The 12,287-nt window shown below is 40.3% G+C and overlaps 1 long non-coding RNA gene across 1 annotated transcript in view; it reads right to left on the bottom strand.

Annotated features, from left to right (window-relative positions):
- Positions 1-6,467, bottom strand: part of LOC144600581 (uncharacterized) — a 33,815-nt gene extending 27,348 nt beyond the window's left edge. The window contains exon 1 of the long non-coding RNA XR_013548157.1: positions 6,386-6,467. This is a non-coding gene — a long non-coding RNA (uncharacterized LOC144600581). The remainder of the gene's footprint in view (positions 1-6,385) is intronic.
- Between the last annotated feature and the right edge of the window lie 5,820 nt (positions 6,468-12,287).

Below are 12,287 nucleotides of genomic sequence, written 5' to 3'. Positions count from 1 at the left end.
GATTTTCCAGGTTATTGGATGGTAATTGTGTTAAAATCCCACATACCTTTAATTTGCATTTTTTAGATAATACATAGTAGCTTATAAATTATCTAGGGAACCCAGTAAGTTTGTAGGAAGTGCTAGAAGTGGATCATGGTGAGTTTAAAAGGGAATGCAGGGAGCATCACCTGGTGAGGCCAATACTGTATCATTAGGATCTCCAAATAATCGGATCACAGTTTATTCGAGTTTTACAGCACTTAATTCTTCAATGTATTTGGATTTGCAAGTTCATGACTGACATATTAACTTACAAGATGGAAGATTAAGTGTAGACCCTTGAGCTTGCATGGGGCCTCCTACAGTACAGGACGTTGTCTACATGGACTTTAGTAAAGCATTAGACAAGGTCCCTCATGGTAGACTGATTCAGATTCAGGGCAGCACGGTGGCGCAGCGGTAGAGTTGCTGCCTTACAGAGCTTGCAGCACCAGAGACCAGTTCAATCCCGACTATGGGTGCTGTTCTGACTGAAGGTTTGTGACCAATGGTGTTCTTTAGCAACATATATAACTGATTTGGGTGAAAATGTAGGCACGCTGGTTAGTAAGTTTGCAGACAACGTAAAAATTGGTGGAGTTCTGGATAGTGAGGATACAACGGGTTAGAGATCAGTTGGAAATATGGGCAAAGAAATGGTAGATGGAGTTTAATCTGGACAAGTATGAGTTGTTGCAGTTTAGGAGGTTATGTGCTGGAGGAAAGTATACAGTAAGTAGTAGGACCCTTAGGACCATTGATGTTCAGAGGGATCTTGCTGTGCATGTCCAAAGCTCCCTGAAAGTGACCACGCAAGTAGATAGGATGGTAAAAAAGGCACACAGCATATTTGCCTTTATCAGTAGAGGCTTTGAGTATAAACGCTAGCAAGTCATGTTCAAGCTTTATAGGACTTTGGATGGAGTTCTGGTAACCGTATTACAGGAAGGATGTAGAAGCTTTGGAGAGAATGCAAAGGAGGTTTTTCAAGATATTGCCTGAAGTAGAAGGCATTAGCTAAAAGGAGAGGTTGGACAAACTTGTTTCCTCTGGAGCATCAGAAGCTAAAGGGTGACCTGAGAGGCACAGAGAGGCTGAGTGGTAAGAATAGTAAGGCAGATTATTATTTGAATGGTGTCAAGTTAGGAAAAGGGGACGTACAATGTGATCTGGGTGTCTTAGTGCATCAGTCACTGAAAGGAAGCATGCAGGTACAGCAGGCAGTGAAGAAAGCCAATGGAATGTTGGCCTTCATAACAAGAGGAGTTGAGTATAGGAGCAAAGAGGTCCTTCTGCAGTTGTACAGGGCCCTAGTGAGACTGCACCTGGAGTACTGTGTGCAGTTTTGGTCTCCAAATTTGAGGAAGAATATTCTTGCTATTGAGGGCGTGCAGCGTAGGTTTACTAGGTTAATTCCCGGAATGGCGGGACTGTCATATGTTGAAAGACTGGAGCGACTAGGTTTGTATACACTGGAATTTAGAAGGATGAGAGGGGATCTTATCGAAACGTATAAGATTATTAAGGGGTTGGACATGTTAGAGGCAGGAAACATGTTCCCAATGTTGGGGGAGTCCAGAACCAGGGGCCACAGTTTAAGAATAAGGGGTAGGCCATTTAGAACAGAGATGAGGAAAAACTTTTTTAGTCAGAGAGTTGTGAATCTGTGGAATTCTCTGCCTCAGAGGGCTGTGGAGGCCAATTCTCTGGATGCTTTCAAGAGAGAGTTAAATAGAGCTCTTAATGATAGCAGAGTCAGGGGGTATGGGGAGAGGACAGGAACGGGGTACTGATTGTGAATGATCAGCCATGATCACATTGAATGGCGGTGCTGGGGATGGAAGGGGCTGGATGGAGGGGGGTGGAGGGGGGAGGGAGGGAGGGAGGAGGGGGATTGAGGGGGGTGGAGTGGGGGAGGGGAAGGGGGAGGGGGAGGGAGGAGGGGGGAGGGAGGGGGAGAGAGGGGGAGGGGAGGGAGGGAGGGAGGGAGGGAGGGAGGGAGGGAGGGAGGGAGGGAGGGAGGGAGGGAGGGAGGGAGGGAGGGAGGGAGGGAGGGAGGGAGGGAGGGAGGGATGGATGGATGGATGGATGGATGGATGGATGGATGGATGGATGGATGGATGGATGGATGGATGGATGGATGGATGGATGGATGGATGGATGGATGGATGGATGGATGGATGGATGGATGGGTGGGATGGGATGGGAGTGGGGGATGAGAGGGTGCTGCACCAATGCTGGAGGGGTTTGGGCCCAACGGGTCCACTTGGTCTAGTATATTATTAAATATATTCGGCTACCGGCCTTCGAACCCTCTGAGGTGGTGAATTCCTCAGTTGATCACAGGTTGAGTAAGAAACAGCACCTCATCTCAGTGCTGAATGCCTTGCCGACCTATTCTGGGACAGTAACACTTCACTCTAAACATCTCAGCCCAGGTAAACATCTTCCCCTCATCCTGTCTGTCTATTCCTGTCAGAAGTTTATATCTCTTAATTAGAACCGTTCTCATTCTTCTAAACTTAAGTGAATACAAACCTAATTGACCTAATCTCTCCTCGCATGGCTTTCCTGCCAAACCAGAAAACAGTCAAATGAATCCTCATTACACACTCTCTGTGGCAAATGTATACTTTCTTGGATTGGGAGATCAGAACTGCACACAATACACCAGGTATGGTTTAATCAAAGCCCTTGTGTCAATGCAGCAAGACATCTTTGGTCCTGTACTCAAATCTTCTCACTATGAAGGCAAACATACCAACCATTGGCTACTTAACTGCTTGCTTCACCGACATGTTTGTTGCCAGTGATTGATGCGCAAGAAAGGACAGATCTATTTTACATCCACACTTTCTGATCTAAGAACAATTAAATAACATGCCACCTTTCTGTCACATTTATTCCTGCATCTGCCAGGTCAATTGCTCAATCCATCTCTGTAATTGAAATTCACATGATGCACCAATTCTTATACTCAGTGCGCTGGTAAGATTTACATTCTCCCCACATCTGCATGGGATTCTGATGAGTGCTCTGGTGTCTTTCTATACCCCAGAGACGCAGTGATATTTTTAATAGTCACCATAAATTACCCCTTAGAGTAGGTAAATGCAAAACAAAAAATCAAGGATGATATGGTGGGCATGTGAGATGAATGGAGACTTGGTAGATTGTATTCGTAATTGGCTTGGCCATAGAAGACAGAGGGTGGGCTGATATTCTGACTGGAGATCTGTGACCAGAGGTGTTCGTTGGGACATGTAGTTCTGGTAGCTGCAGTACAGGAAGGATGTGGAGGCTTTGTTGAAGGTGCAAATATAAACATCCTAAAGGGAAACAAAGAGGTATTGGGATGGGTAGGAGCCAGCATGAACCTGATAGACTAAATGACCTGTTTCTGTGTTGCAATAAGCAGTTATGTTGAAGATAGCTCATTATCATTATTAAGAAAACATGGAAATTTTGTAATCAAATTTTAAATGTTCTTCCACCAATCAGACCCACAGATATCCGCTTTCACATGACAGACGACTGTCATTTCACTAGAGTCATTCTACCACCGGTTTTCAGCTGATTGTACCATCACAACATGGAAAGTATAACTTCTGTTTTTTCTCTCTGCACACACCTAATGTGGCACTGATAATTGATGTGAGTATATTTTGTTATACATCTTTTATCTTTATTACTGGAACCTAAGGTTCATTTTCAGCCACACGGGAAAAGGACAAAAACAATTTCATAACATGTCACGTATTTTCCGAGAAGTTGCACCAAGACTGTGCACCTCTTTAATGTCTGACATCCTGTTTTTGTTTTCTTGAAACTGATCCACCCAAAACACTGCATAAGACTTTGCTGGGAACAGCCAGAATGCCTTTCAAATGAGTTGCAATGAGCAGTGAAATGATCTACAAGTGCCCTGAGCCCATGTTAAAGCTGTGCAGTAATATATTATATCTATTGCAACATTTGTGGAGATAGAGGCTAAACCTTTACCAGTGTTGTTCAAGTAGTGTAAGAAAATAACTGCAGATGCTGGTACAAATCAAAGGTATTTATTCTCAAAATGCTGGAGTAACTCTAAATCTAAATCTAAAAAAATCTTTTTTTTTAACTCAGCAGGTCAGGCAGTATCTCAGGAGAGAAGGAATGGGTGACGTTCATGTGCCATGAATTTCTATTAGCTGCAGTCACTGAGCTGAAGGACCTCTAATACAAACATTATAGAAGAAGCCTTAGAAACAGCTACTTTGAGAGCCAATGAACCAATTTGTTGAAATGATCCAAACATGAACTGAAAGTACTGGAAACACACAGCAGGTCAGGCAGCATCTGTGGGGTGACAAACGTATTTCAGATTTCAGGTCAGTGACCTTTCAACAGGATAACATTGGAACAGCACCTCATATTTCACTTGGGAAATTTACACCCCAGCGGTATGAACGTTGACTTTTCTAACTTCAAGTAATCCTTGCTTTTCCTCTCTCTCCATCCTCCCCTTCCCAGTTCTCCGACCAGTCTTATTGTCTCTGACTACATTTTATTTCTGCTTGCTTTGTTGTTACCTTCTACCAGCTAACAATAATGTATTCTACATTTTCCTTGATCTCCATTCCCTTTGCCCTGTTTTCACACCTTCACACTTCCTTATCTATCGATCTTCCTCTCCCCTGATGTCAGTCTGAAGAAGGGTCTCAACCCGAAACGTCACCCATTCCTTCTCTCCAGAGATGCTGCCTGTCCTGCTGAGTTACCCCAGCAATTTGTGTCTAACATTAATTTAGTTCTGATGAACAATCACTGACTTGAAAAATTAATTCTGTTTCGCTCTCCACCGGGGCAGTCTGATCTGCTGAGTAATTCTTTTGCATTTTCTGTTTTTATTTCATAGTATTTTACATGTGTAAGTTTTGTTGATGACTGACGAATATTGTGTGAAAGATGTAAGCAATGATTAAGTAACTAAAATATGTCATAGCCTTCAACCAGAGACATAAACAAAGCACCAGGACTCCATTGTTTGTGGCTGTAAAGGTCACTGTGGCAATATATTTTTATGCTTTAGGATCCTTCTACATTTGAGCTGGAGATATTTGTAACATCTTCTACTTTGTAACCCTTGATGTGTACAGAATATCATTGGTGCTATCTATTAGAGAGAACCATCTACATTTTATTCTGACTTGGTACAGAAGAGCAGATAAATCAAGCATCCATCTTTGTGAAACCTATAGTATTGCAAGAGGAAACGTGTTGATACACATGTCACTTTGCAGGCAGGGATACTTTCAACCAGAAGGTGTCCTTTCTGTGACTATCCAGCAAGCATATGCCCACACACTGCGCATCATGCAGATCGTTGTGTAATACCCTGCCAGCAGTTCTACTAACCACCAATCTATCATAGCCTGCTTGGTAGCAGGATCAGGCAGTGAATTCCAGGCATGCACCAGTCTCTGAGTAAAAACATTAAAAGAATCAAGGAATATGAGGCTAGAGCAGGGAAATTACACTGAGTTAAAGATCAGCCGTGATCTTATTGAATAACAGACTTCCTGAACAATCCAGTGTACTATTATTGTTTGTCTGATTTTTCAAATAGATACATATTTATATAAAAACTGATTTTTTTGTTGTTGTTTCTTATGGTGTTTACAGAGTACTATCTGAGGTGCTACTGCAAGTAAGAATTTAATTGCTTCAGTTCTGGACATATCACAATGAAACACTCTTGACTTGACTCTCATGGTTTGCGATTATTGAAGTAAAGTCGGCAAGTAAAATTTTGAAGATTGCAAGGTTGGATGATTATAAAAAACAATAATTTAGCAATAGAAAGGCATTGCTTTGGTAACATATTGTAGTTGCATTGAGAGGAGTGTGTAATGTATCTATCAGCCAAGCAGAGAAATATTCATACTTTCCTGTTATGTCTCTCATTAATGCTTCTCAAAATGCCAAGTGAGTACATTTAAATGCTCATAGATTAGTAGCTATGTGGTCATTCATTACGCCTTATCCCACAAGTGATGCAGCAGTTACATCTAGTGTGTGAAATGGCTGCAGCATTTTACCAATGTTTACATGTTATCTTTTACCTGCCTTTTACTTACTGATGAGAATATTGAGAGAGCGGGTACCCTACTCACAGCAGTGGTCTGTGATCTTACATCTCAGATAAAACTGACTGGGTTTTCAGACTTTGAGATTGCAACCTCAAACAATTTATCCTTTTGTAATTTGCACTTTTGAATTCAGTGAATTGCAAATTGAGAAAATCGAGAGTATAGTAACAATTTAGTTTCAGACAATGTAATTGCATACAGGCTAAAATGACAAATTTCAAGAATTTATTTACCTCTTTTATTTTCCAATGTCTTTCCTCGTGTTTTAATAACCTTAGTTAAGGAGAAGAATCTTCACGAAGCCTTCAAGCTTTGTCAGCTTCCGGAATAAGGAGGAGAGAAATATTGGGAACTGGCCAAGCACTTTTACGTCACTTGAAATATATGGAAGAACAATTTTTAGTCTACAAATAGGCACCTTCTTTTGATTAATTAGTTTATCAATTCATCCTTTAAAATATTTTAACAAACTGTAAGTGAATTTCTACAGTTCCTGTTTTTGAATGATAGAATTCTTTTGACAAAGATATGAAGATGATAACACTTTGAAAATGTACCTCTTTAAATATTTGGCAATTTTCTGTGACCGCTACTATAATACTGAAAATTGTGTTGAAACAGATACTTATTGTGTAAAAAAAAAAGATACACGGCTGAATCCCCTCGCATAAAAATAAGGGCTTCCAAAAAAATTATCATTGCAAGATTGCCCCTTTAGTATTGAAAATGACAAATAGTGATACTATAATTTTGTAACAAACATAACCATAAGATTTCATTAACTGAGCTTTATTAAATTGTTTATTATCATTGAGCACACAGGCATTGGTGAATTTGTGACTTAATTCGTGACAAATTTTGTAAAATGGCTTGAAAGATTTACAAACTTATGGTATGGTTATTGTTGTAAAAGGCCTGAGGTTGAATACTATTAGGAACCTCAAGTATTGATATTTACCACAAAAGACTGATAGGTTTGGGGAACTTTTGTCTTTCTGATACCCTAATTTGCACTCTGCCTGAGGCCAGTGACCTTAGCTGACACACACAAGTCAGAATTAATCGAAAGTATTTCTCTACTAATTCTCCACTCCTTTGTTTTTTTTTTAAATTGCAACTATTGTCCTCCACCCCAGCGGATAATAAGAGGCGAAAATGAAAATATTGGCTTAGCTAGTTTCCATGCACATCCGCGATGTTTGTTTTCCATTCTTTTGAAATGAATGTTGCCTCATATTACCTTGCCCATATGTGAAGAAGCCTGGAGCTGAAGCTCATGGTGGGCTTGCTAACGCTTATGAAGTCCAAACAGTCTCAGGCTCATGTTGGCCTAGTGTGATCTTTTGGTCCAACAGGGGTCACATTCAAAACCTATGTCCTGTGTACGTTTGGGGAAAAAACAATATTGGAAACATATTGGCTCAGTTAAAAAAAAATCTCTATTCATGTATGTTTCCAATTAAAACAAGAATTGGATCAAAATGTTTATCCTATCCATTAATGTGGTGCATTTTGCTAATCTTGATGTTTATGTGAGGAATGCTGAGACTTCTGCAATTTCTGTGAGAATTAACAAGCAGAACTAAAATAAACTAAAATTGTTGTCAGCGTTTCTGTGGTTACACTGATTTAAAGAAAAACATGTAAGGCAACATGGTGATGCTGTGCACTGGAACGACAAGCGCATTGTACTGAGGCTTTTAAATCCTTACATGTTGAATTTCAATATCAGCTGCGCCAAGCGAGAGTGTTGCCGCACCATAAAGGGAGCAATTTTCTCCCATTCCTGACCACTCAGCCCCCACAACTATTCAAGTTTATTTCCTTCAAGCCCATCTACGTTGTTCCTGAAATCATTGCGTCCACTTCCACCAGCCTTGTATGTAATATCTGTGTCTCCTAGTTTTTGTACTGTTAACTAATGGGCAACACATTTTATTTCCCCATTTCTTATAAACCAATCAAATTCCGATATCCCTCTATCATATCTCCCTTCTAAATTTTTGTTCCAAGAAAAAGAAAAGCTTCTCCAACCTGATCTTGTACCTAAAATATTATATTGCTAGAAGTATTCTGATAAATTTCCTCTGTACCTTTTTGAGTACTCACACACCCTTTAAAATGTGGTGATCTGTACTGCAAGCAATTCTCCAGTTGAAGTCTAGTCAGAGTTCTATAGAACTTCAACACAATTTACCATCTTTCCACTCAATGCCTCTGTTTATAAAACCCAAGATCCCAAAAGTTTTTCTTCTTTTTTCTCCTGATGTATCTTGCCATGTTCAGGCAAGACCATAAGAACATAAGAAACCGGAAGCCGTTTGTGTCTGCTCTACCATGCATTAAGATGATAGTTGATCTTCTTTCTCAGAATTATTTTCCAGAATCATCTCATCTCTCTGGATTTCTTCAGCCCAGAAATCTATTGATAACTGCTTGGAATGAACACAGCACTGACTCTGCACAACCCTTCAGGTAGAGCAGTGTAGTGCACTGGAGTCTGGTAGGAATCAGGGGATATGGGGAAAAAGCCAGAACGGGGTACTGATTTTGGATGATCAGCCATGATCACATTGAATGGCGGTGCTGGCTCGAAGGGCCGAATGGCCTACTCCTGCACCTATTTTCTATGTTTCTATGTCCAGAGTTTCTCCACCCTTATCTTAATCCTAAAAGAAACACCCTTTATTCATAAACTGTGCTTCCTGGTCTTAGACTCCTCAGCCAAGGGAAACATAATTCTGTTAGACCCTCTAAGGAGACCTATACAGATCATGCCCAAGTCCCTCTGTTCTAGCAAAGATTTATTTTGCGTCCATATCCCTTCTGAAAATATACATTACCTCAGACTTGTCTGAATTAAGTTTGATCTGCCATTGTGCCCATTCTACACGCTGTTGCAGTTGTCAGGCACCATCTTCACCATCTGCCACGCCTCCAGTTTTGGAAGCATTGGAATTGTTTATTTAATGTAAACTGTGGTCCTAGCACTAACCCTTGGTTCATCAGACATAATCTGCCTTTAACAAATCAATGTCGGATCTCCTTCATTGACTGGCATCAGCTTTAAAGTAAAAATAATTCTTTGGGCTTATTCTTCCACTCTCCTTGCCTTGGGATTAAGCAATCAGTATCCATCCTGTTACCCTGAAAAAACCCAGAAATCGAACTGAAGGTAAAATGCATTTTTTTAAAAATTAAAAGTCAAAGGATTTTTTTTAAATGTTGGTAGCGTGACTAATTTCTGTTTACGAAATCTGGCTGTACTATAATTATTAGCTGCTGCATTTCCTTCATCATAATTAAAGTACCATTGAAAAAGTACTCCATTGGTTGTGAAAGTTTATTAAAAAGTCTTATTATCTTTGGTATTACAGAGAAGAAAAATATATTTTGAGCTGCTTAGGTGTTTTCTTATAAGCTTCAGTCCATCAAAATGATGAAGTCCTTAATCAAGCTATTTAATTAACTATTAGTCCTTAATTAACTATTTTGTAAAGAAATGCATTGCAACTGTGATCTATGAACAATCTTGACAATTGTTTTTGATCACCCTCTAGTAAGAAGGCTTGGAATCTTTCTGGCATACTAAAGGTAAAATATAAATGGACATTATTATTCAAAATAGATTTTGTACTTTTCTTTAAATTAATCAATGTAACATTGAGAATGCGAGTTGAAGTGAATTCTAAACTGAAGAAAATTGTGTTTTGAAAGGATAATGAGTCCAATGATTACATTGTATGAAGCAACTACTCCAGTTCCTTTCATTGCAAACGCAACTCCCAAATGATGGTAATGTGGGTGCCTCCCCTATCAGCTGATCACTGCATGCAGCTAGCATGTCATGCATAGTCAATGATTGTCTGCATCAGTGATGTCCAATATTATGAGTTGTCTGTGCCACTCAAAGGCAGCTTGCATGTCTCAAAAGTAAAGATGTATTGCGAATGCAAGAGACAATGGAAAACCTTTCATAATCTAAGCTTGTCCTTTCATAATGTAAGCTTTCTAATCTAAGCTTAAAGATCATCATTAGAACTAATTCCTGGACTTTCACAATTAACAACACCGTTGAATTCCTTCAGAAATTGGACTACAGTGCTCCCAAGAGGCGACTCACTTTCCATAAGAGCAATTCGAAATGGAAAATACATGCTGGCGTTACTTGCAATGATCATATCCTGAGAATGAATACAAATAAATATTGAACCCAGACTTCACAGATTCTATATAATTGGCAAAAAAAACATATATCAAATAAGGAAACATTTTTACATCACAAGTTCTTTGTGATCATGTACGCACTGTCTGAGATAGTGGTGGGAGCAGATCCAGTACTAACATTTACATAAATACTCAAAGGGATAAAATATATCGGTCAGGCTCTGGGGAAAGAGAAGGGAAGTGTGTATTGAAAAGTGCAAACATGATCGGCCAAATGAATTCATTTTGTGCTGGAGATTTCTCATACCTTGGCCACATAATTAAGTTAATGCATTCAGCAATAATATTTCCACCTCAGTTCTTGTATTTTTGTCCTCTCCTGATTATATTAATATGTGAAGGGATGAGATTCTGTGGCCACCAGTCTTTCTGTAATGCCAACACCAAGGAGCCATTCTTTGGGTACAAACGGATTTCAAGAGATAGGTCTTATTTGGAAAATTGGTGAAAGACTTGCCTAAAGATATGTTTTAAGTAGATTTGTCATGAAAGAGAAAGGGAATAAAACGTGAGGGTTATGTGAGGAATTTGTGAGTTTACTTTACTTTAGTCTAGTTTACTATTGTCACGTACCGAGCTGCAGTGAAAAGCTTTTTGTTGTGTGGTGTCCAGTCAAAGCAAAAACTCTATATGATCACAATCAAGCCATCCACAGTGTACAGAAAAGGATAAAGAATACATCTTCTAGTGCAAGATAAAGCCCCATACAGTCCAATTAAAGCAAATTCAAAAGTCTCCAATGAGGTAGATGGGAGATCAGGATGGCTTGCTAGATGACGAGAGGATGGTTCAGATCGCGTGCTAGGTGATGAGAGGATGCCTGATAACAGCTGGGAAGAAACTGTTCCTGAATCTCGAAGTATGCATTTTCAAATTTCTGTACCTTTTGCATGTTAGGAAAGGGGGAAGAGGGAGTGACCGGGGTGAGACTGGTCCCTGATTATGCTGGTGGCCTTGCCGCGGCAGCGTGAAGGATAAATGGAGTCAATAGAAGGGCGGTTTGTTAGCAGGATGGTCTTGGCTGCGTCCACAATTCTCTGCAATTTCTTGCGGTCTTGTAAGGAGGTGTTCCCAAACCATGTTCTGATGCATCCCAATAAAATGCTTTCCACGGCGCATCTGTAGAAGTTGTTGAGGGTTGTTGAGGACATGCCAAACTTCGAAGGATTTAAACCTGGGATGCCCTCTTGCTGAGTGAGAGAGTTTAGTTCCAAAAAAAGCAGTTCATTCACAAACAGAATAATCATTACACCAGATTGATCAGTACAGGACAGCACAGTGGTGCAGTGATAGATTTGTTGCCTCACAACACCAGAGACCTAGGATTAAGGTCATGTCATAAAGAATAGGAGTAGAATTAGGCCATTCGGCCCATCAAGTCTACTCCGCCATTCAATCATGGCTGATCTATCTCTCCCTCCTAACCTCATTCTCCTGCCTTCTCCCCATAACCTCTGACACCTGTACTCATCAAGAATCTATCTACCTCTGCCTTATCCATTGACGGCCTCCACAGCCTTCTGTGGCAAAGAATTCCACAGATTCACCAACTTCTGACTAAAGACATTTCTCCTCATCTTCGTAAAAGAACGTCCTTTAATTCTGAGGCTATGGCCTCTAGTCCTAGACTGTCCCACTGGTGAAAACATCCTCTCCACATCCACTCTATCCAAGAATTTCACTATTCTGTATATTTCAATGAGTTCCCCCTTCATTCTTTTAAACTCCAGCGAGTACAGGCCCAGTGCCGACAAACGCTCATCATAGGTTAACCTAATCATTCCTGGGATCATTCTTGTAAACCTCCTCTGGACCCTCTCCAGTGCCAGCCCTTTCTCAGATATGGAGCCCAAAATTGCTCACAATATTCCGAATGAGGCCTTACCAATGCCTCATAGTGCTTCAACA

This window comes from Rhinoraja longicauda, chromosome 1, assembly GCF_053455715.1.
Source record: "Rhinoraja longicauda isolate Sanriku21f chromosome 1, sRhiLon1.1, whole genome shotgun sequence".
NCBI lineage: Eukaryota > Metazoa > Chordata > Chondrichthyes > Rajiformes > Arhynchobatidae > Rhinoraja > Rhinoraja longicauda.
Note: the sequence above shows the minus strand (reverse complement) of the source record. Positions and strands in the feature narration are given on the sequence as shown.